Genomic DNA, 26,331 nt, shown 5'->3' on the forward strand with positions numbered 1-26,331 from the left:
GCAGCCGTTCGTCAAAATTTCGTTTCACACCGTTTCGTTGGTCGCCGCTCACACGGGTCATAGATCTGTGTCGAAACCGAAGTTAATAGACAAAGCATGGGAAAAACATAAATTGTCTCGCCCTCCGTCGAATTTCAATGGCCGTTAAAAATATCGAAGGAATAAACCGATTTATGCACGAAACACAGGGATTTATATAAAGTTCGCGCGGTCATGGTTAAATATTACCCGTAGTCGCGGACATGAGTTATACACTTCGGTTTCTACTTAGTTGCACCAGCCAATTTTTGTTTTCCACTGCGGCACGTTAAACACAAAAGGCTGATTTATAATTCTACTTTTTTTCCTCCCCCCGATGAGGATCGGCCATTGAATACCGCTTTTTCAATGGGTTCAATGGTAATCCTGTTTTCTTGGATTACCGTCGATCCCTTCCACGTCGCTCATCGATCATCTTTCGACTATTCGTGTATAGAATTTTCCTTTATCTTTCTCTCTCTTTCTCTCTCTTTCTCTCTCTTTTTCCCCTTTCGATATGTAACTTGGTTATTTCGCGAGGAGAAATCACGTTTGAAAGGGGATCGAAGTTTTTCCAACGGTGGTATTAAAAGAATATTTATACGGTGAAATTGGTTGGTATCGCGCGCTACGAGAGCATTGGCAGAAAGGAATAACATTGGCAGGTATGAGTTTTAGCGAGATTTTTATGTTTTTCACGAAATGTTCGAGGAAACAACGAAAATGATACACGGTGGATTGAAAATCGTAGTGGTAGTGAGTCGAGACTTGGAGAATTTGAATTAAGTCACGCACCATGGCTCTTTATATTTGTAACGAAGCAAAGAAAGATGTAACGTAACGTTCTAATGAGAGATGTAATTTTTAAGATACACTGTAAAATGTTGGGGGAACCTGCTAATGTACTGTCAGCTAATGATAAAAAGAAACAAAAGTAGAAGAATGGAAATTTTTCATCGGAAGGTTGCAAAATTTGCGGAACAACAAACGCTATCCCGCGAACGAATTAAATTATGCAACTATTAAGTCGAACGAGCGGTTTCACCGTCTTTCAGCTTTTTATCGGGTAAACCTTGAGAAATTTTACGCACGATAGGCGTCACGGTATATCGGAGGACATACAATCTATTTACTGGATCGTTCTGCTATACTTTCTCCGCTACTCGTTTAGAGAAAGAGATTAAAAGTTTCGAGAAGACGACAAGATCTCTTCTTACACGCTAATGCAATGACGTTTTCTGCACGATGAGCTACCTTTTTTTCCTATAAAGAATGGATAAAGTTAATATGAAACGTGTAACGTTACTTCGTTTTTTCGATCGCTTTTTATTTTCTCGACCATTTTAAAAATATAATTCCAGCTGTATCGTTCTTCTAGCAAACTTCATTTTATAATTTCTAAATGGGTTCGAAGGCAGCCAACGAGTTAAGTACAGCAAGATTTTGATTATCGCAACACTGGTCATTCGTTGCAATCAAATTTTCTTCTCATTTACTGAAAGGAAAGATACCGCGAACGAAAATAGAACCAACCACTGAACTAGTTACCAATAGCATTCGTTCTCGATACTTTTATGAATAGTATCCTTTTTCAATTCTTATTAAAAAAAAAAAAACTCTATTTGATTCTATCGACGATCGAACGATCGTAACAAGTTGTATCGAGCTTCATGATTGTTGGACGAACGATTAGTTTGACTTCACAATTGTAACAGTTGCAATGTCTGATAAAAATTGTTTGCTCTGTCTTTTATAGAAGAGAAATTGTCTCTCGTTCAATACTGATATTTACAAAGTTAGTTAAAAATATACAATCTTCCCTTCGTACGAAGACAAAGTTACTATTCGCTCGTCCAAGAAATTCGATCATCCAAACTGGGTGTGCCGTAATTAATTTCGAATAATCAACATTTTACTATACGATTCTTCTAAGACTAACGCAAACTCCTGCTCGTTAATAGCAATCATACACGTAATCCTTACCTATTTGCATTGATTAGTCATTGTAACGTAGTCATCCTACGCAGATGAACGACAACCTCGTCTCGAATTATCACCAGTTTCCCATTCTGACGTCAAATTCGACGAACGTTTACACGCGTATAGCAGCGTGTAGCGATTCGTATAGGCCAGGCGGATCGGACTCACGCGGCATGGCATTTCCTCTTCGCTTCGTTCCTTCGAAGGACTTTCGTTTCTCAGATTAATGGTCGTGCGTGCGTGAAACGGCCAAAGGAAGGAAAAAAAAAAAGGCAAGAGGGAGAAAGAAGGGAGAAGGATAGGCGGAATGGACGAAAGCTTCTCCGCCACCGGTCCAGTTTTTGCGGCTTTTAGAACGCAAAAATACCATTACGCCTGGCCTGCACGCAGAATGCTTGGAAAGCGCCCGCGGCCTTTTTCTACGTGCAATAATTATAATCATTCGAGACGCGCTTAGAGCTCCGGAACGCATCCGACAACTGGAATTCTCAACATCGTCCGACTCTTTCCGCGACAAGAACGCCAACTGCAAGGGAATTCGGTGTTAGAGTCGCTGAAATCCTGGTGTTGCCGATGAATAGAACGGTTAACGATTGAAATTGTGATCGGCGAGGTTTTCCAGACGTTAGAAATTTTTATTCTTGTGGCATTTTGCAAAATAGATTTGTCGTATTTGATCGTGCGTAACGGTATCTGATAATAAGTATATCTTAGCCAGACTTTAAATAAAGTAAAGTGGAGTGCAAATGTTCATGCGGATTCATATTTCTCTATATGTTAAAGTATCTTAACCCCTTCGGTACACGCGCACTTATGCGACGCGCTAGTTGCTTTTCACAGCCACATGTATATCACTTTAAAAGCCCGCAAATATCGGTAAAAATATATTAGGTTGTCCGAAAAGTTTCTTTCCTTTCGTAAGGTGATAACAGATGAACAAGAATTTCTGTTTTATATTATTTTATTGAATTACGTGTGATCCATTTCGTTCTATTTCTATTATTATGTTCGTGCGTAATTCAATAAACTAATATAAAACAAAAAATATTGTGCGTCTATTATTTCCTTATAAAACGAAAGAAACATTTAGGACAACTTAATATGTCGTGTTGTGTACGATGTAGGGTGTTCGAAACTTGGGCTGTAAACAACAATTTGTCCCTTGAACGGTGGTAGCGAGAAGATTAAGTTAATTTGATTTTAATATATATGAATCGTTGTAATTTATAAATTGTATATGAAATTCAAACGAATGAAATTGAACGAAAGTGAAAAATTATATGTGGGGATAAAATGTATTACTGCTTTTCGTTTTGTATTTAATTTACAAATATTAATACGATATCGTGGAATATGTAAAAACACTTTAGTATATGATGAACATTTCTATCATTGGAACAGCTGTTTTCTGCTTCGAAAATTATCGATTAAACTGCGACAGCAGATTTCAATAAAATATCCGATTCAAAAGTAATTCCCGACCATTCTATCGCACGTCTCACTTGCGCGAATCTAACGTTATTAAATCTTTGAATACTTAATGACACACTCTGGTCGTAAAATTCTTCATCGAAGTATTGTCACAAAATTCAATCGGAAAATTGGATTCTTATTGACAGAGGAGCATGGGAATTATCAAGAGATCTGGATTTATCGATTAGAAACGCTTTCGTGTCAATTTCAATAGAAAAATCTCATTACGAAATCTCTTAATCGTAAAGTAAATTCTACCTGCCGTTCGGGCTAACTATGTACTCGACTCGTTAACTGACTGTTAACATTTTAATTATTCTACGTGCACGTAGAATCTTTGATTCTTAATAAGCTTTGAAATCGCCTGTTCCCACAGAAGTCGGTAAAAAACGCTTTATTAAGAGGTTGTAACAAAATAAAACAGGTAACTTATTCTGTGGAAATATCCAGACAATGAATGAGCGAAGAAATCTGCTTTCGTAGTAATTTACAGAGGATAACAGTACGGCTGCGTTTATAGTAAAAGCAGAAAAGAAGGAAATTGTCCGACCGCTGAGTAAGAAAAAAATACGCTTCTACTGTAATGAGAGAAAGAATGTTTCACGACTGCCATCTTTCTCTTGCATTAACCTTGCCAGTTTATTTTTATCATCTGATTTATTAGTACATTATCGATATCATTGTAGTATCAATATACTACACTATACTATAAGATTTCTTCAAAACAAACGGTACACTGCTTTGTATAATTAAAGATCAAAACTCAACTATCAAGTATTTATCTACAAGATAAATTCACAGGATTACTGCATGGGATTACTCTAGCTATAGAAATAGCAGTAAAAAGCAATTATGCAAATACGGTAATACGTAGCAACTCCCCGAGCCTGCTGTAAGTCCTCAAAGACAAAACATCTAACCAGATTATAAATCAAATCCAACGTTCGATCCGTGATGCAGATAAAAACAAAAAGGTTGTCGTGTTGAGCTATTTACCACTAAAAGATAAGACCGGAAGACGAAAGAGTAAGCCTAATTAATGACATTAGCCTGACTAATGAACTAACGACATGAAATTACAAGAATGGCGATCCAAAATCTCAAACATACACGAATTAATTCAGGACTTGATCTTTAAACTAAAGGACAACGAAATAAATAGAAGCGACAAAGTAGTCGTAACTAGAAATAAAATCGGTCACATAAAACTTACCCGTGATCATCCAATGGATAAATACCACCGAAGAATCCGGTACACCGTTTACTATCGAACACGTATTATATAACTGCGTCAAGTTGAATAACTTTAGGTACGCTAGCAATGTCGATATTAAGGTAATGTCAATAAACCTAGCACGCACGCGGAAACCGATCGACTGTTTGAAAAAACAATCGTTCTGATGCTAACGCGACCTTATTCGAGCACACGTAAGTCCTGCCTTTATCCGTATACAATGAATGATCTCTATGTATTATGTAATAACTACGTGAAAGAAGAAAGTAAGGTACAAGCATGCATCTGTAATTCGTGTTGCTAGTAGCTTCGGCAGCTGATACGACATTAATTAACAAACAAAAAAGAAGATTTCTTCAATTAATTTTTTGTTAAACGTGATTTGACATATATACCTAAGAAAGTAATTAATTTTCTCTGTTATAATCATATTTTATTTTATTTTCTTTTGTATATTTTATATATAAATTCCATTGGAATATTTAAATATTACTTAGCAGTTTAAATATATAAATTTAATTAGGAAATCTTTGTAGGATGTTAGAAATATGTTTAGATCATTTCGTGGAAGAAATTGTTTTAGAGAATATTTTAATATTTCCTTTACTTTTCCGGGAATTTAAACATAGCTCGAATTAAAAAATCACGCTAATGTTACTGAACTTAGATAACTATGAAACTCTGATAAGAACGCTATTGATAAACCAATAGACTAAACGTATACGATTACAATAGAATTTTATTTTTACACGATATACGTATATGTGCGTCTTTATTAAATGTCTTTTGTTAAAATCGTGTTTGAAAAATGTTTTTACCTTCAGAAATTAGAAACTACAATTAGAATTTTATTTTTTGATTTTTATTAAATCGATAAATATTCGAGTGCTAAAGTATGAATTATGAAAAATCGTAGTACATTATACGTGGAGTAATTCGCAGTACTTGTAAACAAAAACATTGGAGCAAATTCATCCGAGGAATGTTTGCATTTGGCGAGAACTCGTAGCACCGAAAATCTTTCGAAAGACGTTGACGCACTGTGAGTTAATTACACGAATTACGTTCAAGGCTCCTAAGGAAACCTTGAACCGTGCGCCTTCTCTTCGTTCGCGAGAACACTGTTCGCCGACAGCTATGTAACTTTAATAATCCTCCATGCAAAATGTTCGCCCGCGAGCAAAAGTGACAATTATTCTGCTTCTTACAACAGGCCGTAGCTTTTTCTTTTCCTTAATTGTTTGATGCATTACAAAGATACGAAAAATGAAATAGCTGTTTTACGTTTTTCAAGCGAAAATCACAAAGTCCCTGTCTGTCCTTTTATGGTTAATAAAGTATACTATTTAAATTAATCAGCGAAATACAACGCGTGGAATGTTAAATTGTGAATCGATTGATAAAATATAACGTGAAATATTTTTTAATCGTCGTTATCATCTATCATAATGATAAGAATATAATGCATATTGCTTACGTAACTTTGTTTAAAGAAATTTCTCTTGTCTAAAGGAGCAGTTACGAAACATGGATCGATATAACTTTTGCCATCCGTTTTTAATTTACAACCGTGTTACTTGTGACATTTCTAATGTTATTTACTGGACAGATTAATGGCTTAATTACTGAATACTTAATTCACAGTCAATTATGCAATTTATACAACACTTCATTTACATCTCATATGATTAATTACTTCTATGTTTTCTACATAACTTTCATTCGTATCTTCGTAACAAGATACAATGAAAAATATTCAATGGAAGCATACTAAAAATATATTATTATTTAGATTATTATTTATCGATGCAACGTTTTCTAATCTCGTTTCCTGTTCACTTGGCAACAGAGTACGTATCAGACGAAAGTATAATCGTATCGTGTTTGTTCGCTAAATGGAACCAATCGTTGAGCATTAAACCCATCTAGCGTTATGTTCTGCGACAAGTTTGGCAACTGTTTTCAGCTAGGTATCGATCACGAAGTTTGACCTGGCATGCTGAAACGATATGCGTCGGAGAACAATGCGGCAAAAGATTCATTGGAGTCACATGTAAATTTGAGGAAACGTCATTGTTAACGAGAGACGTTCGTCGTGTTATTTACGAGCCTGTTTTCAATTTTCAACTTCTCGGTTGATAAAAAGTGACGAAAATAGTTGTACGAGAAAATTGTCTTTTCTCTAATAAACTTGTCTCGAGGCAATCGTTATTTGAGGAATTTAATGTGGTAATATTTTTGTACAGCGACTATCTCGGTATAATAGTTTCATAACAAGTTAAAATATTTTCACGATAAACAGATCGATTCATAATATTTACATAGTAAACAGTTCGTGATATTTTTATAGTAACTAGTTTGATATGGAAATGTTTTTATAGCAACCAGTACAGTATAGTAATGTTTTTACGCTTTCCACATTCGATAATGTTTCATCGTTGCATTAATCTGTTTGTTAAACTTTCGCTCTTTTCGGTCACATTTATCGTTGTCTATTAGCTTTTCCAGAAGCATAGAAATTGAAAATAATCACATTTCTATAAAGGAAATTTTCGTAACTTGATATTTCACGAATTAACAATGAATAGACGCTATTATACAGTATTTTTTCCATACTTTTTCTTTCAATTAAATATTTTCTTCATATCTTATGTATTATTAGCATGGATGTCCTAAATTCGACTACTACCATCTAATAAGCAGTAACATAATATAATACCGAAACAACATAAATCATTGTCGACTAGTTGACGACTCCATTAATAATAAATTACAGAATCCATCAGATAACGTAGTTGATATGTTTTCTTTTAGAAAATATCTATAGAAAATAATATACACGATCTATGAACGTAAGCGTATACATGGTTTCATAGATACAATGTAACGTAGTACTGTTGATATTTGATACTTGAATGGGTAATGAAAAGCGATTAGATTGATTATGTTAACAGTTGTCAGTGTTAATAACAGGCAATTAGAGATTAATCAAACCGCAGGCGCAGGTTCAGCTTTTCATCTGTCCGTCACTAAGATGCGTTACATCATGTTACATATAGCTGAATCTGGATTCAGTCAAAGTGATTGCTTAATTAATTTAACGGTACAGTTGGCGCATTTATCTTGTATCTAGATAAAACGACAGGCCGTGGTGCATTTTAATTAAGCCTCGACGTCATGAATGAATCAGAAAGTGGACCGCAAATGACGTGTCGCTCGGTCGAATATTTTGTTAGTAATATTCGTGTTTTTTTTTTTTTTTTTTTAACGTAGGCATGTTACAAGTATTGTTTTATTGCGGTGGTCAAAGAAAAGATTAAAATTGTTACTCTTGTGTACGAGTATCGGTAAAATAGACATTTTTTATCATATTTATTCCATTTATTCTATTCGTTGCTCTTATCAGAGGATCCTCTTGCATAACAATTTACCAACAATAATATCAGCGAATTAAAGTTACAGATTTCTTCTCTATTTTACTTTGACAAGACGATATACAAATTACCGCGTTCTTCGACTATTTTGCGCCTACGCCAACTATCGCATAGTGTTCCAGTACTTAGTGTTTAACACGATAAACAAGATTTCGATAGTACGGAAATCGAGGGAAATGTTCTTCCCTAAAACAAACTTCCATTTACATACATTCGTCCGTTTTGTAGCGGCACACGAGTTACAGGATAATTCAAACCATGTTGTTGTTTTGCCTCGGAGTATCAAGATCGTTAGGATACACGTAATGTAAGAATAAATAAACTCCGAGTAAAACAATGTCGCCGCTACGTCGAACAATCGTCGTACAAAGACGAACTTGAATTTTCCGACTCTCTCCCGAACAGTATAAATAAACGGACGCGATCGCAAGGAAATGAGTTACAATCAATCGTCGATCAGTTATCAACCAGTTATCATCGAATTATCGATCTAATTAACGAGTCATTAGCGATCCTATTTTACGACTTATACACTGTCTTAGCGAATCGAGCGTCTTCGTCTTTGCGAACATTATTTGTATACTAATTTATCATTTTAAATATATTCGACGGTTTCAACAACGAGCAATCTCGTCCGTTAAACCTCACCGACCAACCATCCTCTACACATAAAGCTCTACAGTTTAAATATCTTCGAAGTGGAAACATTCTGTAAATCTGTCATCTGCTACTTTCATAAATTTCAATAAATCACAATCTTATAATTGCCTTTAAACTCCATGTATACGCAAATATACGCAGACTACTTCGCTACGCGTACTGTTAAAAAACTGTCTCCGAAAACGTAGCAAAAGAAGAAGAAGAGGAAAAAGAAGATTTAAATTTTCCAAGAAAAACATGAAAACGCAATCAAGAACGGTGGAAGTAACAAGCACACACACGCACACACATGTATGGTGGCAGATGGACAAACTAATTTCTCCCGGCAGTAATTTTGCCTGACTCACGGTCCACCGGTAATAAGGATAATAACGACGCTGTCCGTAACACACCTAACGCGCTGTAACATTATAATAAAACGCATATACGCAACACGCGTAACGTGCGCCTCTTTCCTCGGAACATTTCGTAACTGGAGCAAACGTTCGAGCTCTCTCCTTTTGCCTCCTTTGAAAAAGAATCGATCGTGGCTTAGAGATAGTGGAAGCATTGAAAATAGCGTAGACGAACGAAACGGGGATCACCATTTTGCGTCCCTCTTGAAACGAGCTATCGGCCAACAGCAGACTGCATTGCATCGCGTGTCCGTCCGAGCACACAAGAGATCCTGCGAGGGCGAACCAAGCGGTCTCGGTTGCTGCGTGGTCGAAGGACACGACCGTTATATATTAGGTTAGGTATACTAACCAGTGCAGATAGGATAAAACGAGTCAACGGCCCGTGCCATTCTTTCGTCGCGAGGTCATTCAAGGATTTCTCGTCCTTTCGAAAAGCTGTATCTATCCTTGGCGGAGTTTTCTGAGCTTGAAGATTGGCAGTGTATGTTGCACGAGCGTTGTTCGCCAAATATTTAGAAGGAAAATCATGCAGGATGACAAGAGGGTGAGGACGAATTTATAGAAATTAGAGTGGTTGGGTTAAGGGAGCGAACACCAGTTTATTATAACGTTGTATTTCGGTATTTAATTTTTTCAACAGGTCGACAACCATACGAATTTTATGTTTTACACCGGGCACCAAACGTTCGGATATTATACGTTGATATTTAATTTCACGTTGCAGTAAAATCTTGTTGTTGTATGTACGTATCGCTGAATAGCGTATTTTTATTAATTTACGGTGTTATCTATCGTATTTTAATAGCTACGTTGATTACTAGCGACTATCGTGGCAGTCAGTGTGCTAAATTTCATAAAATTGTAGAATCTAGATGGAAAGAAAAATATTAAGCGAATCATTGCAATTCTCTTTTATAGTCACAGTGTTAAAGAGCTGGAGTTTTTAATGCAAACTGATTGGAAAGAAATTGTAAATGAAACGTTGCGATGTAACATTGAGCCATAATGGATTTAATGGTAGAACTGAGCAAAGAATGAACGAAACGACCGACTAATAATCACGATGACTACCACTTGAAATTTTGTATCGCAAAGCTTGCATTTTTCTTCTTACGATAAATATTTTTATATGTAAATTTCATCTTGATTTTATTAGCACAATCTGTATATACGTTTTTATATATATCGTCCCACTTTAATTATATTCGTCTATATATAGTATATAATATGTAGGTACTCGTACATTAAAAGTTGGCAGTTGTAATGTTAGCGGTTGGATTTGAGGGTTTAATGGGATTGTAATGGTAGTACGGTTTGTTGCTGTTTATGCGAATATGTAAATAAGGAATGATACGTATGATACATAATAAGGATAAGTGGTACGTTCAGACAGTGCTTTTCGCGTATAAAACGAAGGAGTGTACATAGGTAGAAACAGATGTTAAACGTTCTTCAGATTAAATTAGGCTAATTATACACCGCAAGAGGAATAAATATGACTCGAAGGAACTAAAGTATCGAACTACATATTGAAGACAACATACGAATTTATTTCGTTATTAGCATATAAATGCAATAAATCGTGATGTAATTTATGTTATATCATTTACAACGAATAATATAAAAATAACGATGTTCCAGATCGACGCATACAAGTGAATTTGCACGATAATCTATCCTAAGCAACTAAAAAATCTTATACGTATCTTTTTCAATTCTCTTGCAAATTAGAAATAGCAAATTAGCGTTAGAAATTTAGAAGATTTCAAAGTTATCATTTCCGATTCTAAATTTCAGCCTTAAGAAAGGTACTGCAATTAGCTTCAGTTTTCGATACATCAAAACAGTGGTTTTTCTTAAAATTCTCTATCCAATGAAACATAGAAATTGCAAATCGGAATCGATAAGATATCAAAATTCTCTTCTTTCGTCTAAGCTAATTGAAAGAAAAATATTCGAATAATTTAATCTAAAATTTAAAATAGGCTATAATCTTCTAAAGTCGTTAAAAAAAGATATTACAACTACCCCCAAGTACGAAGCTATATTAAATAGTTTTACAAGTATCGCGAATTTAGTCTTTTTAGAAGCTACGTCGTGATCCTCGACGTTCCAAGATATGAAAAATCAAACGGATGTCCTGGAAGATTGTCCTGAAGTTATACATGTATCCGATTTTAATGAAACCGTATACGCCTCGTCGATCAACGAAACGCATTCACGCATACCATTTTCAGCGAGAGAAGACGAAGCAGAATTGCCGCCATTGCATCTCTCACGCAACATTAGCTATTCAAACGCAGACCCAGAGAGTTTCGAGCCGACTCGGCTGAATTTTTCGTTTTTAAACACAGCCTCTTCTATCCGTGGCCTCGAGCGATCGCTCTCGACGTCCAGACTGTCTCAAAATCGTTTACGATCATCGCTTTCACCTGCGGCAGGCCATTCTTTCGCCAGTTTCGCCCTCGAAACTGATCCTCTTTGGCTACCAAACTGACGATCGTTTCCACTGAACTAGGAAAAGTTTCTTGAAACCAAGTCCCTCGGAAGAGAGACACGGAACATCTTCCAGGGGATTTGGAGAGTTCACGAAATACCGCGGACATCTGTGATGGTTGCTTTATTGGAATATTGGTAGAAAAATCTCCTAATAACGATCAGTATACGTACAATCGGATATGTAACAAAAGATGTACCTGTAATGTGGAAAAAATTCGCAACTTCTTAAAAGATGAAATAGTTGCAGGGAAGAAATCTGGATTTTATGTTCGCTGTATGATTGAAAACCTAATTCCAATAATTTGCGACAGAGACGAAGATTTTTATAAGTTGTTGATATTTCTACGACACGTGGTAGTTTCTTACTGATGTTTCGGTTCGCGTTGATAATTATTAATAATTATAGGAAAAGAAAACTGTATTTGGCGTGTTTATGAGACGAAAGTATATCTAAAAATGGACTCTCGATTTTTGGAAAACGACATTAGAAGAACATAGAAGGTGCAAATCCATCAACTTCTGTAAAGCAGTAATTGAGAAGCCAAGATATCATTAATTAATTTCTTAAAGAATTTTTCATACAAACGCGTCGCAACGAGACTCGTGCAAAATGATTCGCGTACGTATAATCGCGTAAATGTACGAATTATTTTGTGACGTGTCTCATCGCGGTGTTATTAATTATTCGCAAATATCGCGATACTTTTCGAGGGACACAATGGAGGGATTATACGACCGAATGGCGACACAACATTCTCGTTGGTAAATCGAGGGACGAGAGAAGACGGATCTGCTCGTACGAAAACGTTAATTTCATGTTTCGATTTAAGGTTGTTTTAATTTCGATCGTGAAAACGTCGAATACTCTTATTAAGGAACATGCTAACGCGCAGCGGGAATTTAAAGAAAAGGAAGAAACCACGGTGTTTCGAAGAGAAACAGCGCACGGGAACGCGTGTTATCGGTAGCAGCGGTGTAACTCGAAACGAGCTGATGGCTCTTGGAGCAACGCAGAATAGTAAATCGTATTATTGGATTAACCATAATTAACACAGACCGTGTGTGTACGCCTGGAATCACGCGTCTTCGCGTGTCGTCGCAAAAAGACAGTGACGCTGCCGCGTGTTACGTAATTGATGATACCTCGACTATTATTAATAACCCAGAAGTTTTAACGCGCGTGTTCTGAATCTTATCTTCGGCATTTATTGGTACTTTTCGCTCCAGTTTCTCTTCTATCTAGAAAAATTGCTCAAACGCCTGCAAGAATAGTTCGAATCCACTTTAATCCTCCACGATCACGTTTTCTCGTGAAACCAAGACTCGTGTAAAATGATTTAGAATGACGGACGAAAAGAAGTTTAATTTTCAATGTTAATAGCGCTCCTCGATTATAATTCACTTTAACAATATTTCCTTCGTTTTAACTTTTAAACTTCCTCTTATCCGCCACTGTATATACCAATCGCCCAACTATAGCAATTCTTCCCACAACCACGGACCTACGACCGCCAAAGTATCTAGAAACCACGAGGCAAACCCAATTACCCATCGATTTACCTTGCGACTTTGTAAAATTTAAAACATGAAAAAAGTTGCCATTCTGCGTTCACAAAACGGAGGTGTCCTGTGTCGCGAGCAAGCACAGTGACTTTGTCTGGCGGACAAAAGAGCCGAAGGAGCGAAGCGAAACGTCGGACGTAAAAAGGAGAAGCAGGAGAGAGTAGGAAAGCGTAAAAGAGGAAGAAAGAGGCAGGAAGAGAGAGAAAAAGTTGGTTGGTCGTGGGGTAGAAGGCAGAGGAACGGCGTGCATGGCCGTGCGACTCATGCACGCTCGATTAAACGTGCATTCACGATCGATCAAAGGTCGATCGAAGTCGACCACGAACTGAAAACAGTAGTCACGAGAGGAGCGCGGAGGCCTCGGGAACTATTTGCTCGCCTCTGTAAATACCTGGCTGTGGAACGACGTCGGCCAGGAGGAGGGCCGAACGACCGCGGCTCGCTCGGTCGCTGTACACGTGTGCTCCGCGTTGCAAACGTCGGAGATGTGCATGCACGTACGTACATACCGGGTACCAACGGGCGTAATACGCGGGCTCTGGCCTCGATTTTTCCTTCAGCGCCGGTGGAATGCGGCCCCGGCTCTCGCATCGCGCCAATTTTCAAAGATTATCGCACCCGCGGACCGTGCGAACCGAGCTCGACCAAACTCGACATCGCGTCCTACGCTCCCTTCCGGAAGTCCATCGGCTACCATCTTTTACCTAACGATCATCGACTAGACGATCAAGCATCGTGCTTTCCATCCTTCCCTCTTTGACGTCAGTCAGTTTACAGGCAAGGAATGCCGAACGTAGCCTACTGTTTTCGAGTTATCGTGCATAGATTTGCTCTTGCGTCGATGGGAGATAGATGCACGTTGCGTCTGGCGGGAAAATTAAGAGGAGATTCTCAGGCGTTGCTTATACAGGTTGCTGGGTAATTTTCTCATGCTTTTCCTCTGTTTTCTTTTTTTTTTTTTTTCTTCTTTGCGAAGGTGGCTGCAGTTTAGGAATTTAAGGATATTTTTTTTATTTAGTAAATAACCTCTGTAAACGTGCAAACAATTTGTCCGCTGTATTGACCAATTTGTTTGGTTTATACGATTTTCGAAATACGATATGCAATAAATTCAAAATGGAGTAATTGTTGTAACATGTACAGACGTAATAAGCTACCAAGGTTCTATTGTATTTATAAAGGTATATATAAATTTGTTTAAATATCCACTGTATAGCTATGTCATAGTCATTGCGTTTTTTCCGAACAACGTGATGTTCGTTTTGGACCACTCTAATGATTCTATCGATCTTGATGGCCTTATAATGCCGAACACTTTTACTCTGCAGAGAATTTGTTAAACGTATTACTTAGTTTTAAGATTCGTTAGGGCTTTTGTGGATTTTTGTTTAAAGCGTGAATCATTAATGGATTTCTACTTAAAATTCGCAAGCGGAAATATAATTTATAAGTAGAAAAAGAGGAAGTAATATGTAAGTACACGTGTATGTTTAATTTGACATGTTCAATTGGAGAAACATGTGGATAAATTTAGACTTTAATAACAGTCCTTTGTATGCTTCCAGGCATCAAAACGCATTACTACACGTGCATATAATGGTGTAGAAATTCCTAAAAAAAAAATTCTCTGGTTAAACAACCAATTTAGTATTATACAATCGTTGTAGTCTTTTTTGGTAAGTCATCCATTTTACGTGCCTATGCCTTTATAATGTTCGTATAATAAAAACATACTTTTATCGATGTTTGAAGATCTTAATGTCAGTATAAGGCAAGAAATATTGATTATTTATGTTATAACCGGTGTTGAAAAATTAGGCATGAAAATTCCTGGAAAACGATCGTAAGTGCGTTGGAATTTAATGAGATTATACGCGTTATTTAGATACTATCAGTAATAAAAAACACGTTTCATAAGAGGAAGTTTAATCCAAATACGCATGTATTACCAGCACGCAATTTGTGAACGTTACTTGGTATCATTACAGTATGTTTGCATAACGTAGATTTACTACTGCGTGTCGGAAAAGTCTGCACCAAACAATAATTCCACACACTTCCAGTTTATTATTTTTTTTCTTCTCTCTCTTTTTAAAGATTCGCTTAGGAATAGTTTCCATCGACTCTGAATACAGACGTGTCTCATTGAACGTCAAATTGTAGAAAAGACTCGAGGAGAAGTTGCGCTTAATCTGTCTGTTTCCATAAAATTTGTCGATCATTTTTATAAATTGAATTTTCGGATATTCCTTTGTTAGAAAGAGTATTCATAAATTAATCGTCTAAAAATACGATATATTTTATGTTATACCGTAATATGTACTAATATTATTCCCCTATATTAAAAGAAAAATATTTTCTCGCTTCGAAAACAGTTGAACGACGAATTATGAAACTTTGAGTTACACGTTTACCTATTCAATTTATAAAGCGTTTTCCTTTCAACGGATTTAAAAAGGATACTTTTTACACATTCTTGACATTTTAAGAGATTTGCGCTGTTGAATGAAAAGAAGCAACGGTTTGCAGTACACGAATGCTAAAAGCAGCATGAAATAAAAATGTACGAGGTGCATACGTATCGTAAGCAGGACAAATAACGATAAAAGAACGGGCTATATATCGACAAGAAAAGTTTCATTTATTAATTAACGCACACGTACGTGCATCTACAAATTGTATTTTTACATAATAATCAAACAAATGATAGATAGATGATAAGTTAGTCTACTAGAATGTTTAAATATTATTTAGTAGTAGTTTTCCCGTCAGAAGTCTTCTATTAATATCAATATTTTTCTAACGATTATCAATAATTTCAGGTATCATAAAATGTACGATAGAGCGTACTTATGCTTCCAAAAATGAATAACAAATCTAATTGTTACAACTAGTTAACGTAGTCATTTTTAAATTTTCGATGTATCAAATTATCACCTTTCTGCTAATTTCTTGAATTTCGAATATTTTTCAGTTTCAAACTTTCTTTCTTTTTAAGCACCTGAATCTTCAAATTATCTTGCGATACTATAGTAACTTAATACTTATATTACAATTGACACAACTTGATTTTCACGATACTTCTAATTCTACCATTCACCATATTTCCATTTATCCGTGTATCTTTCTCACGTTTCACGCACAAAATAAATTCGACGCTATCCAAACATTTCGTTCACCTACCACATACAGCCAATTCCCAAAATTCACCTCCGACCTCGGCGATGTTCACGATCGACCTGGTGCCCCGACGAAAGTCCATTAACCAAGAAAACGGCCGAGCCGTAACAACGCGAAAATCCTTCACGCGACGCGAAGACAGACACGCACGAGCCATCGATCGTCCACGGAACCGTCGACTCGACGAAACAACATCATTCTTCTACGCTAATATCCGCCGTGCCTAATTTCATTCCTCCAAACATAAGACGGGTAATAAAAAAAAGGGGGGGGGAGGGACGAATCAAAATCCAAAAGAGAAGAAGAATCCTCGAGAGAAGAAAGAAATAGAAACCTAAAAGATCAGAAAAAAGGGAGGGAAAAAAATCTGTCCGAATCACGATATCGTCGATAATACGCGCGGAATCCCGCGAGAAAGTTTAACGCGCACGAAAATGACCCTAGGGATCCAGCGGGAAGAGAATCGCGGGCCACGGTTGAAAGAGGGTGAGAAGTATGGACGATAGAGGGGGTGGTAGAGGGTGGCAGCCTCGGAACAGGAAACTAGAAGAATCGATAAAAACAAGGAAAGAAAAAAAAAAAGGAGTCGGTGCTAGGTGGTTCGTCGGCGGCAGCGATAAAAAATTTATTCGACGATCCGTCGGTGCCGGTGGCGTCGCGATCATGGAAAAAACGGGGGATGAAAAAAGAAGGAGAAGATAGATAGGCGGTGATACGAGTTGTAGAGCGTGGATGAGGCGAAGGGAGGAGGACAGCAGCCGGAGAACCAACGGAGAAACCGGAGAAATAATAATGTTATGCTATATATGTATATCGGTAGGAGAAATACTCGTGTCCTTGTTCGACTCGATGGATTCCAGCGGAAAAAAAGGACGCAGGATACACGCGTGTATAACATCGCGTTGCGCAACCGCGTTACGGAATGCACGCGTGATTACTAATTGCAACGATCCTCGACGAATCGGCCGATCTTATCGCCACCGGAAATGACCGTGTACCGTAGTGTTTCCACCTATCTGGATTGATACGTGGAAACGGAAGAGACGGAAGGTTCGATCGTTGGTATGTACATACGTTAGTGCTTGCTGGTATCTGCATGCATTCGTAGGTTTGTACGTTTATATTAGGAGGTATTTAAAAGTTTTATTATAATGGGAATATAATATAATGGAGAATTAATAACGAGTAGAAGGAGAGAGAGAGAGAAAGAGAGATCTTTAAAAGTTAAGAAATTATGAATTAGATTATTTATTAAATAACTTATTCTGCTGATATAATAGAATAGAATATTAACTATTCTATTGACAATCATGAATGGAAAAACTGTCGAAGATACTTTTATTTGCAAATTCCTAATTTGCAACTTTCGAGAATAATACATATACGCGATACACGCGATAAAAATAGGATGGTGAAGTCAAGATATTGCAATAAAAATATAAAATTATGAGAAGAAAGAGATTAAAATTTATTACCGAACGTTCTACGAGTATCAATAATGTGAAAAATAATCATGTACCTATACACGCACATCTACGCAATAATGTATTTCATAATCTTACAATCTTCCAGAGATTTTTTTTTTTTTTTCTTCTTTTATAGATTTCTCCGTTCTGTTTGCCGATCTCAGAGACGTAGAGGGATAGAAAAGGGGTAGAAAATTGAATCGTGAACACAGGGGTTAATACTCTGTCCTGGGCCTGGTTCTTGTCGAATTTATTTAATTGATGAAACGCTGAATGGAAACTGTGTTTGGTCAAATGATTTGCTTCTATTTCCCCTCGTAATGGGAAGTTCGATTCTTCGCCGTGTAAATTGAGTCCCCGACTCCCGACGGAACGTAACCCGTTTCTAAATGAATGAAGCGGCTCTCCGGCTGGATTTTTGATCGGACTGGGCGTCTGGGCGAATAGACCGTTTGCTGGTTTTGTATTTGAACTGTTTTTAAATCGTCTACCTCCCATGTGTGTGTATGTTAGTTTTATATGAAACGATGATGGAATGCCCTGTGTTTTTCTGCGGTAACGAAGTTGCGTTAAAAACTTTTTTATTCGTTTATCTACGTTTTATGCGTCGATTACTCTTTTATATGAAACATTTCTATCTTTATTTGTGATTGAAATGGTTATTAAAATTTTAACTCGAGGCATTCAAAATGTTGCGGTAAAAATAGGAAATTGTACAGACAGCAAGTGTTATAGAAATTGATACTGTAAATATCACACGTGGAAGATATCAGGGTGTACGATGTCTAATTCGTGTCATAATTTGTTTCTCTTATTTATAATTTCGTAAATGACTTTAATATTTATAATAGATATATTCTATCTATAATATCTATCTTAATATATCTATCTATCTTAATGTAATTAAGGGAAGAATGAAATTAAATAAAGTTCAGGAACGAATGCTCTATAATTAGAATTTTGTTTATTCGTTAGAGATGGAAATTGTTATAATTACGTAAAAGTTACTTAATGATACGTAGCGTAGACAACGTCAAATTCTATCAACAGTGAACGCATTAAAGTGTTTAACTCGTAAAATTACGCTAAACGACACTGAGCTGCAGAGTCACAAACGCTACGTTGAATCAATTCGTGGAATGTACAATGTACATACGTATACTAGCACTAGTGCGTACATATGTTTAATACGTACGCTAATAGTACGTTTGCACAGTTAGCGTTTGTATATTCGCACAGCCTAATGTATGTATGTACTTCAAGTATTCACGTTTATTTGACATATTTGCATTCGAGATTCGGTAACGCGGGAAGAAAAGCGAGCGCACAGGATAAAACGAAGAGAATCACAGAACCATGGGAAGCATTGTTCGATGAAGCAATTTACGTCTTAATTCAACAAACTCGCACGCGAAAACAAACGGAAATCAATGCCTTCTGATGAATCGTACGTAACTTCGTGGGTTTCCCTACGATTCGCACGTTTACCATATCTTCTCTTAATCGATCAAATATAGTACATATCGCGATTTCCGTAAAGAAATGCCTCAACTCTGAAGAGCATGAAGCGTACGTTTAAAACTACGTCGAGAATTTACACAAGGAGAAAATAGGAGGTTCTGGATGTTCTCTTAATTTATAATTAAGTTTCAACGATGATGATTAGTACGTGTATCGCAATGAATTTCGATTATCTTCTTTCCGTAAATATTTTCTCAGAAGAAATTTTTATTCGTCTCGTGTTTCACGTTTTATAAATACGATTATCGCTACGGTAAATTAATTCGTTAATTAATATATTATAATACGTATTACGTTATTGACTGTATTATTTTATATATTGGATAATATATATATGATAGTTATAAGATATACGAAAAATAAATAAATTACCGTATTGTCGGTTCATAAGCAACAAACAACTTAACAAACTTTTTCCAGTTCGAATAAAAGAATATCAAAATGTTGCAAAGAATAATACTATTTAAATAGAAATTCATATATAAGATTCAAAGGATTTTAAAATAGATCTACGGCAAATTAACGAAGAATTAGGTTCAATTATTCGCTGAAATGTGACTATAATAAGTTGTCAAGTATCTATTAAAAGTTTACCACTTTTTAAAAGCAAAGGAAAGATATAATATTCAAAGAAATATTATCTTTTTAATTATTTTGTGTTTATTACTTTTACATTTTACTTAATGCTTGATATTTACTTTATACTTGGTTAATATACTTTTGATTATCTCAATCCCTAATAAACAAAATATATGATAGAATTAAAAATTCTATTCATTCTACAAGAGGAACCGAGTGTTTAAATAATTTAAATAACTGCTGTATATTTAACGTTGATAATGTCACTTTCTATTTAATCTTCTCCTTTCGACATCCATCTTTCCGCTCTTTTACATTTTCCATTGCGTTTTTCCCTTTGTCCATACCTTACACTTACTTTTCTACATCCGCTCTATTTCCACACGCACACGCCGTTCCTTTACCGATCGCGTAACGCACCCCTTCATTCGGCTGAAACATTTTTAAATTGCCAACTTAAATATGCGTCGTAAAATCGTACAAAAATAATTTAAAAATCCATTTGATAGTCTTACATCTTTTGTTTGAAAAATCTTTTTATCTGAAAAGTATTGACAATGCATAATAAAACAAATAATTCGTTTATAAACAGTGCTCTTTGCTGTGATATTGTACCGTGATGCCATTTATAATCAACGATATTTCTTCCATCGGGTAGACCCAGATATGCTTGTAACGTTTCCAAAGAATAAATGAAAGGTAATTCGCGATTTTTGCACAACTGTTTACATTGTCCAATATTCTTCTGATTGGACGACCATCTTTTGTAAACGAGCTAATACGTAACCCAAGCGTCTCGTTAATATATTCGATTAAATTAGAAATATGGGGAAAAATGGGGAAAAATTCTTTCAAATATACAAATATCGGCTGTTGCACGTTGACTGTCGCGTGAATTTTATACATTTTGCCATAGCGAGGGCCGCAATAGATTCAAATATACTACATAATATTTATATACATTTCATTTTTGCATGATCATTCACATTGTTGAACATTTTTTAATCCATCCAAATTTATCTCGGTCTAGGCGTTCTAAAAAAATTTAGCAAAACGTAGGGCACCGATGACCGCTAATGACAGTGGCAGCCAACGCGTCAGAGACCATGTAAAAGAAACGTTAGAAAATCAAAGAATTAGAAAAATCGTTGCGTTACACGTTTAGCTGCGATCTGTTCGATAATTTCGCTCGCTCAAAAATATCATTGCCCCTAACAAAGGGGTCATTACGCGTGGCGATGCTTATCCCTCAAAAAGCAAGAAGCCACGTTCCCATCGGCATTTAATTGACCCGAATCCGGCGCTCGTGGCGCAGGAACGTTCACCGTTTTCAACGACTTACTCGCGGACAGACCGAGCCAAGGTTTCTCCGCGCGTTTTAACGAGTCCACGAGTAATTTTCTGTAATAACCACGTGCACGCTGCCGCGAGTTATGCGATGCGCGCATAAACAACAGCGAGGAGCGTCTTCGGAGGCGAACGCAGCGACTTTTCACTGGAGCATTGCATAATTTTTCCGCGGTTGCGCAATCGTCGGAGGCTGTTGCGCAATCCTGTCACGCGGAGACGCACGATGGAACCAAGGAATCGCGATTTTCGGAACGATCTTATGAATACCCCACGTGGGTACGTGGTATAGGTCGACCGAATCGTAAATCGCCAAGATGCAAATGAGCTATAGAAATGTTGGAGTAACGTGTATTAATAAACTTCGAATATTATGTATTTATTTATACAGTATATCGGTTTTAAATGTACACGCGTGATTATCATCGGATATACGAAAAAATGTTCGAGATGAAAGTTGTTTGACTTCACGAGGAAAGCTTGATCAGATATTTCAACCTTTTTTACATTCTCATTTAAAGAGATTTCGATGACAATACAACTTTTTCAAATCGAACTACGTATCTTTTATACATCGTCGGATAAGTTTCTGGATTTTCTACAGAAAAGGATGTATTAGGGTACTTTTGTCGAAAAAATGATTAGTTTAATCTTGCGAAACTTATGGTATGAAAGGCAAAGAAAGATAAAGCAGTGCCCTTACATTTACGTTTTGTCGAAACGAACGATGCCAATAAAACGGTATTAAGCGTCGTCTTTGCCATTTTTAGTTTATAACTCTAAAGGATGCCAAAGAATTTTTTAATATTTGTAATAGTAATTTTTATAACGGAGATACAACGCGATAAAATAAGTACACACGAAGAAGAATATCTGTTAAATGTAGCGGTTTCTTTTTTTCATTCTTTGAATAGCAATTTTATCAAGATAAATAAAGTATTTCGTAATAAAATTTTTCTCATAGTTTTCTCTTATTTAAGAAGTGTTACGTCTTCTTCGTTGGCAATGACGTAATAGATGACATCCAGATTATTAAAATATTTATTTTGACTGTGCTACTTCTGAGGTATTTTCAGCGTGCGGTAAGAAACACGAAGTAGTTCATATTTCGAATATTTAACATCGTAAATATTAAAAAGGACGTGCATAGCTCAACACGAAAGTTCGCCTGTGCACAAAGTTAAGGATAGCCAAAAGAAATATGATATTTCCCTCAGAATCCATCTCATTAACAAAGTTTGTTCACCTCGTGAGTATTTAAATCTTGGAAATTTCTTCTTCATATTATACGTACATATATTAAAATTGAAAGATTCGATATAAATTACGTATTTAACTAAGAAGATGACATTGTACTACTACTTTTGAAATTCTACTGGAAAACTAACAATAAAATTATCTGCATTATACTACGTATGTAACGAAAGAAAAATAAAAGAACAACAAGGTAAACTTTGTTACACAATCAAATTTTTTCAAACATGGGATACAACAAACCCATTTGCGTGACCTGCTCCGCGGAAAATTAATATCTTGTCATCTCCGACAAAACCACGCCACTGTAACATATGTACTATTGTTAGCAAATAATATTGTTACCAAATTTTACATTCGCTGTATTTCTGTACAAACTATTTACCAGATGTACCTATTAAATCGAACACCTTAATAACTTTATTAATTTTTCATTTTAACTGTCCTTTTTGAAATCGAAGACAGATTCAAGCTCATTATACCGATATTAATTTTAGTATTAATTATAACTCGAGCATTACATAATTAAAAGTATTCGATGGGTTCGTTAGTGAACTTAAAAGCGACAAACTTATATTATAAATTTAAGTTCAAACGAATAATGCTTGGCTCGCGATAGAAGAATTTTAACCGGAAGAACGATTTTGTAACCAAAGCCCGTTTAATAACTTATACGCGAATATAACTCTCAAAATTAAGTTATTACCAAAGAAACAAGGTAGAATTCAGCAAGATTATGAGCGCTCTATACGGACTGAATTTTCCCTATCGTAAATTGCCTATCAAACGACAAATTAAATAAATCACGCGTTTAATGTTAGAAATTAAGTTATGATTCGCCTTCGATATACATATAAATGTATTCGATAGACCTTTGAAATCGAATAAGAATCAAATTATTAATTCAGAAATCACCTCGACCAACGTATTCCCAAATTAAATTGGCCAAGGACCAAAGGAATTTTTTCCAATCGACACTCATCGACATCTAAAAAAATAATGGCAATCGGAAAATCATTTCAAGCTCTAAAAATCACGAATTCTTCGATCTCGGTCGTTAAGATCTGGAAAGTTTAACGCCAAAGGTATTTCGTAATCGCAATACAGCCGCTACCAAACGACAAATTAAACCTGACCCTATCTCGAGTATATCCCTAAAGCGATTCACGGTTTCGAGGCGCCTCTAATCCTGATATATCGAGGCCGCGAAGAAGCGAGCATAAACGAGCGAGTTGCGCGTCAGGTCCGCTCGTTTCGATCGTACCTACAATTATTTTTTTCCCGTTCCGCGCTGCGTGCCGGCAGATAATAATTACTTCGGACGCGAGGCTCCGTGATTCTTCGAGAAGTCGTCGCTTCGAACACACAACACGTGAACCAGACTTCGTTCGATGCACGTACCTATACGTATACACTTATATACGTACGCCATTGTGAACAGTGTGCGCGTGTGTGAACGCTCATTCCGCTAATCTTGCGTAGGCACGCATGTTGCTCGTGGTTGTCGGAAATGCGACATCGTCGACGTCGCTCGTCACGGAACAAGAAGGCCTTACGTGGCTGCGCCTGCATATACATCGTCAGAGTGTGTATAACAGTCGTTGCACCAACACGGCCATACTATTATACAGTGTGTAGTAAGTACAGGGTGCCTCGGTCGAAATGACGCGAATTATTTTCTGGAGACTCTTTAGGATGTTTGTTCAGGAGTTTGGTTCTTTTATTCTTTTTCCGTTCTTTCCTTTTTTTTTTCTTTTTTTTTTTATAGTGATGTAGATTACGGGTTTTTACGCGTTTTTATACTCTCGCAAATTTAAGGAATGGAACGTAGACAGAAATTTTGTTTCGCTTATCGAATATTATAATAAATATTTTACTTCTTAAATATTTTGTACATTTTTGCCTATTACATGTACGCATTGTGCGTATTTCGGCACCTTCAAATTTCTCATTACTACTCAAGTATGTGAAACACGCGAAAGTTAACGTTATAAATTATTTGAAAGCGTTGAGATTAAAATGGAATAATTGTTTTAAACGAATTGCGAGTAATTGCTTTATTTTAAGAATATATATCTCTATGTTCTACGAAAGTATAATTTACTTTCAAAATAAAAATTTAAGAAATGACATTTGGAACGCGTGATTTTATTCGTAACTCGAATTTCTTCTAGTCCGATACGATCCAGCGCTATAAAGAAACCATTTACTCCTGCTATTCGTTCGACTACAATGTTTTAAGCTCCTCGAACTTCAAATTCTTATACCCAACCCCAGGGAATTTCGTTATCCATTAAAATCTCCGCAATTTTCTTTCCTTAAGCAAATCGGAAAAACGATGATATTCGAGGCGAGGAGGAATCAAATGCCACGATAAATAGTTTAAACGAGAAAGATACGTCCGCGGAACGATACACGATAGTCGACGAATCGATCGGCTCTGATTATCCACTCGAGAGTATTCATCTCTATTATTACGCGAAAAGACGGATTTACCTTGTTCTCAGTCATCGATTGGCTTGAATATACAATTTGATTGCAGACATCGCGTTCGCGGTTACGTCGAATCGCAGATCATCTCGTCGGAACGAAGAAACATAGAATGAAATCTTGGATTCGATACGATTGTTCCGCTTGAGGAGAAACACGCAGAAAATTTGTAGATGATGCATAATTTTTGTCGAATATTTTATTCGTCAGGACGCTTCTATTTTCTGTTTCAACGGAAACCTGGTTCTAATAAAACATAAAAGCTTTATTCGAATAAAATAAATCCACTTAGAATCGAAGGTATCAAGAAAAAATATTGAAACGCTTTCTATAATTATCTTTGGTACAACACGCGGTAAGATAGGATTATTCGAGTCACTTAAGCTTCAACATCATAAAATACAGTCTTGGACTTTGCTCGGTACGATCAAACTTGTTTTAGTATAATAACCGAAGAATGAGAAAATATCGTACATCTTAAGGCCAGTAAGAGAAGATTTCAGAAACGAGAAAATAATTTGGATAACTCTTTTTGTTAGAGTTATCTTGATCAACGAGGAACTATCAGGTATAAAAGTATCAGTAAAATAGACAACAAACTTACTTCCACGAATAAGGTAATATACGTATGTTATCGAATTATGATAATTGCAGCTGAGAGTATTAACATTGAACAAACTACTTTCCTTTTGATGAGCAGAAGTTATATCCCCGTAGGAAACTATAGCCATCGAGCTGTCGATGTAAGTGTCAGATATATTTCACTGTTTATCACACCACTGACAGCCTACGGGTAAATAATCTACTTTCAAGTATAGATCGCAGATGATTAAAAACTTGTTGATAATAGAATTTACGTTAAATCCGCATTACGTTACAAGGCAAATTACTCAGCTTGAATAAATTATTCTTATAAATTAGATATTCTATACTTATGTAAATTGAAATGCAAATGGTTCTAGATAGAAAAAGAAAATGAATACACCGATGATCGAAGATATATTTCTTTTCTGTGACATTATGTCAAACGTTTAATAAGCAGACGATAAAATTAACGAAAGGAGCAAAATCACGCTAACGAGTTAACATGTTACGCATAATGTTCGCTTTCTCTTTGAAATTTTCGCTTGTCGCGTTAATTTATATTCGAAGATGACTCTGAAAGATTGGTAATATAATTTATTGTCACATTACACAGCAACAACGTCTGATATTGGCGGATATTAGATTTGTAA

General features: G+C 36.2%; 1 protein-coding gene and 1 long non-coding RNA gene across 6 annotated transcripts in view; one reads left to right on the forward strand and one right to left on the reverse strand.

The window, feature by feature from the left end:
- Positions 1 to 26,331, forward strand: part of LOC139989699 (uncharacterized) — a 112,479-nt gene that overhangs the window by 25,562 nt on the left and 60,586 nt on the right. The gene's annotated exons all lie outside the window — the stretch shown is intronic.
- LOC139989700 (uncharacterized) overlaps positions 1 to 26,331 on the reverse strand; it is a 185,053-nt gene that overhangs the window by 14,726 nt on the left and 143,996 nt on the right. The window contains exon 4 of one of the 3 annotated variants that reach the window (XR_011800384.1): positions 20,185 to 20,437. The exons of the other annotated variants lie outside the window; for them this stretch is intronic. This is a non-coding gene — a long non-coding RNA (uncharacterized lncRNA). Of the gene's footprint in view, positions 1 to 20,184; positions 20,438 to 26,331 lie in introns of those variants that run through there. 3 annotated transcript variants of the gene reach the window in all.

Source organism: Bombus fervidus, chromosome 8 (assembly GCF_041682495.2).
Source record: "Bombus fervidus isolate BK054 chromosome 8, iyBomFerv1, whole genome shotgun sequence".
NCBI lineage: Eukaryota > Metazoa > Arthropoda > Insecta > Hymenoptera > Apidae > Bombus > Bombus fervidus.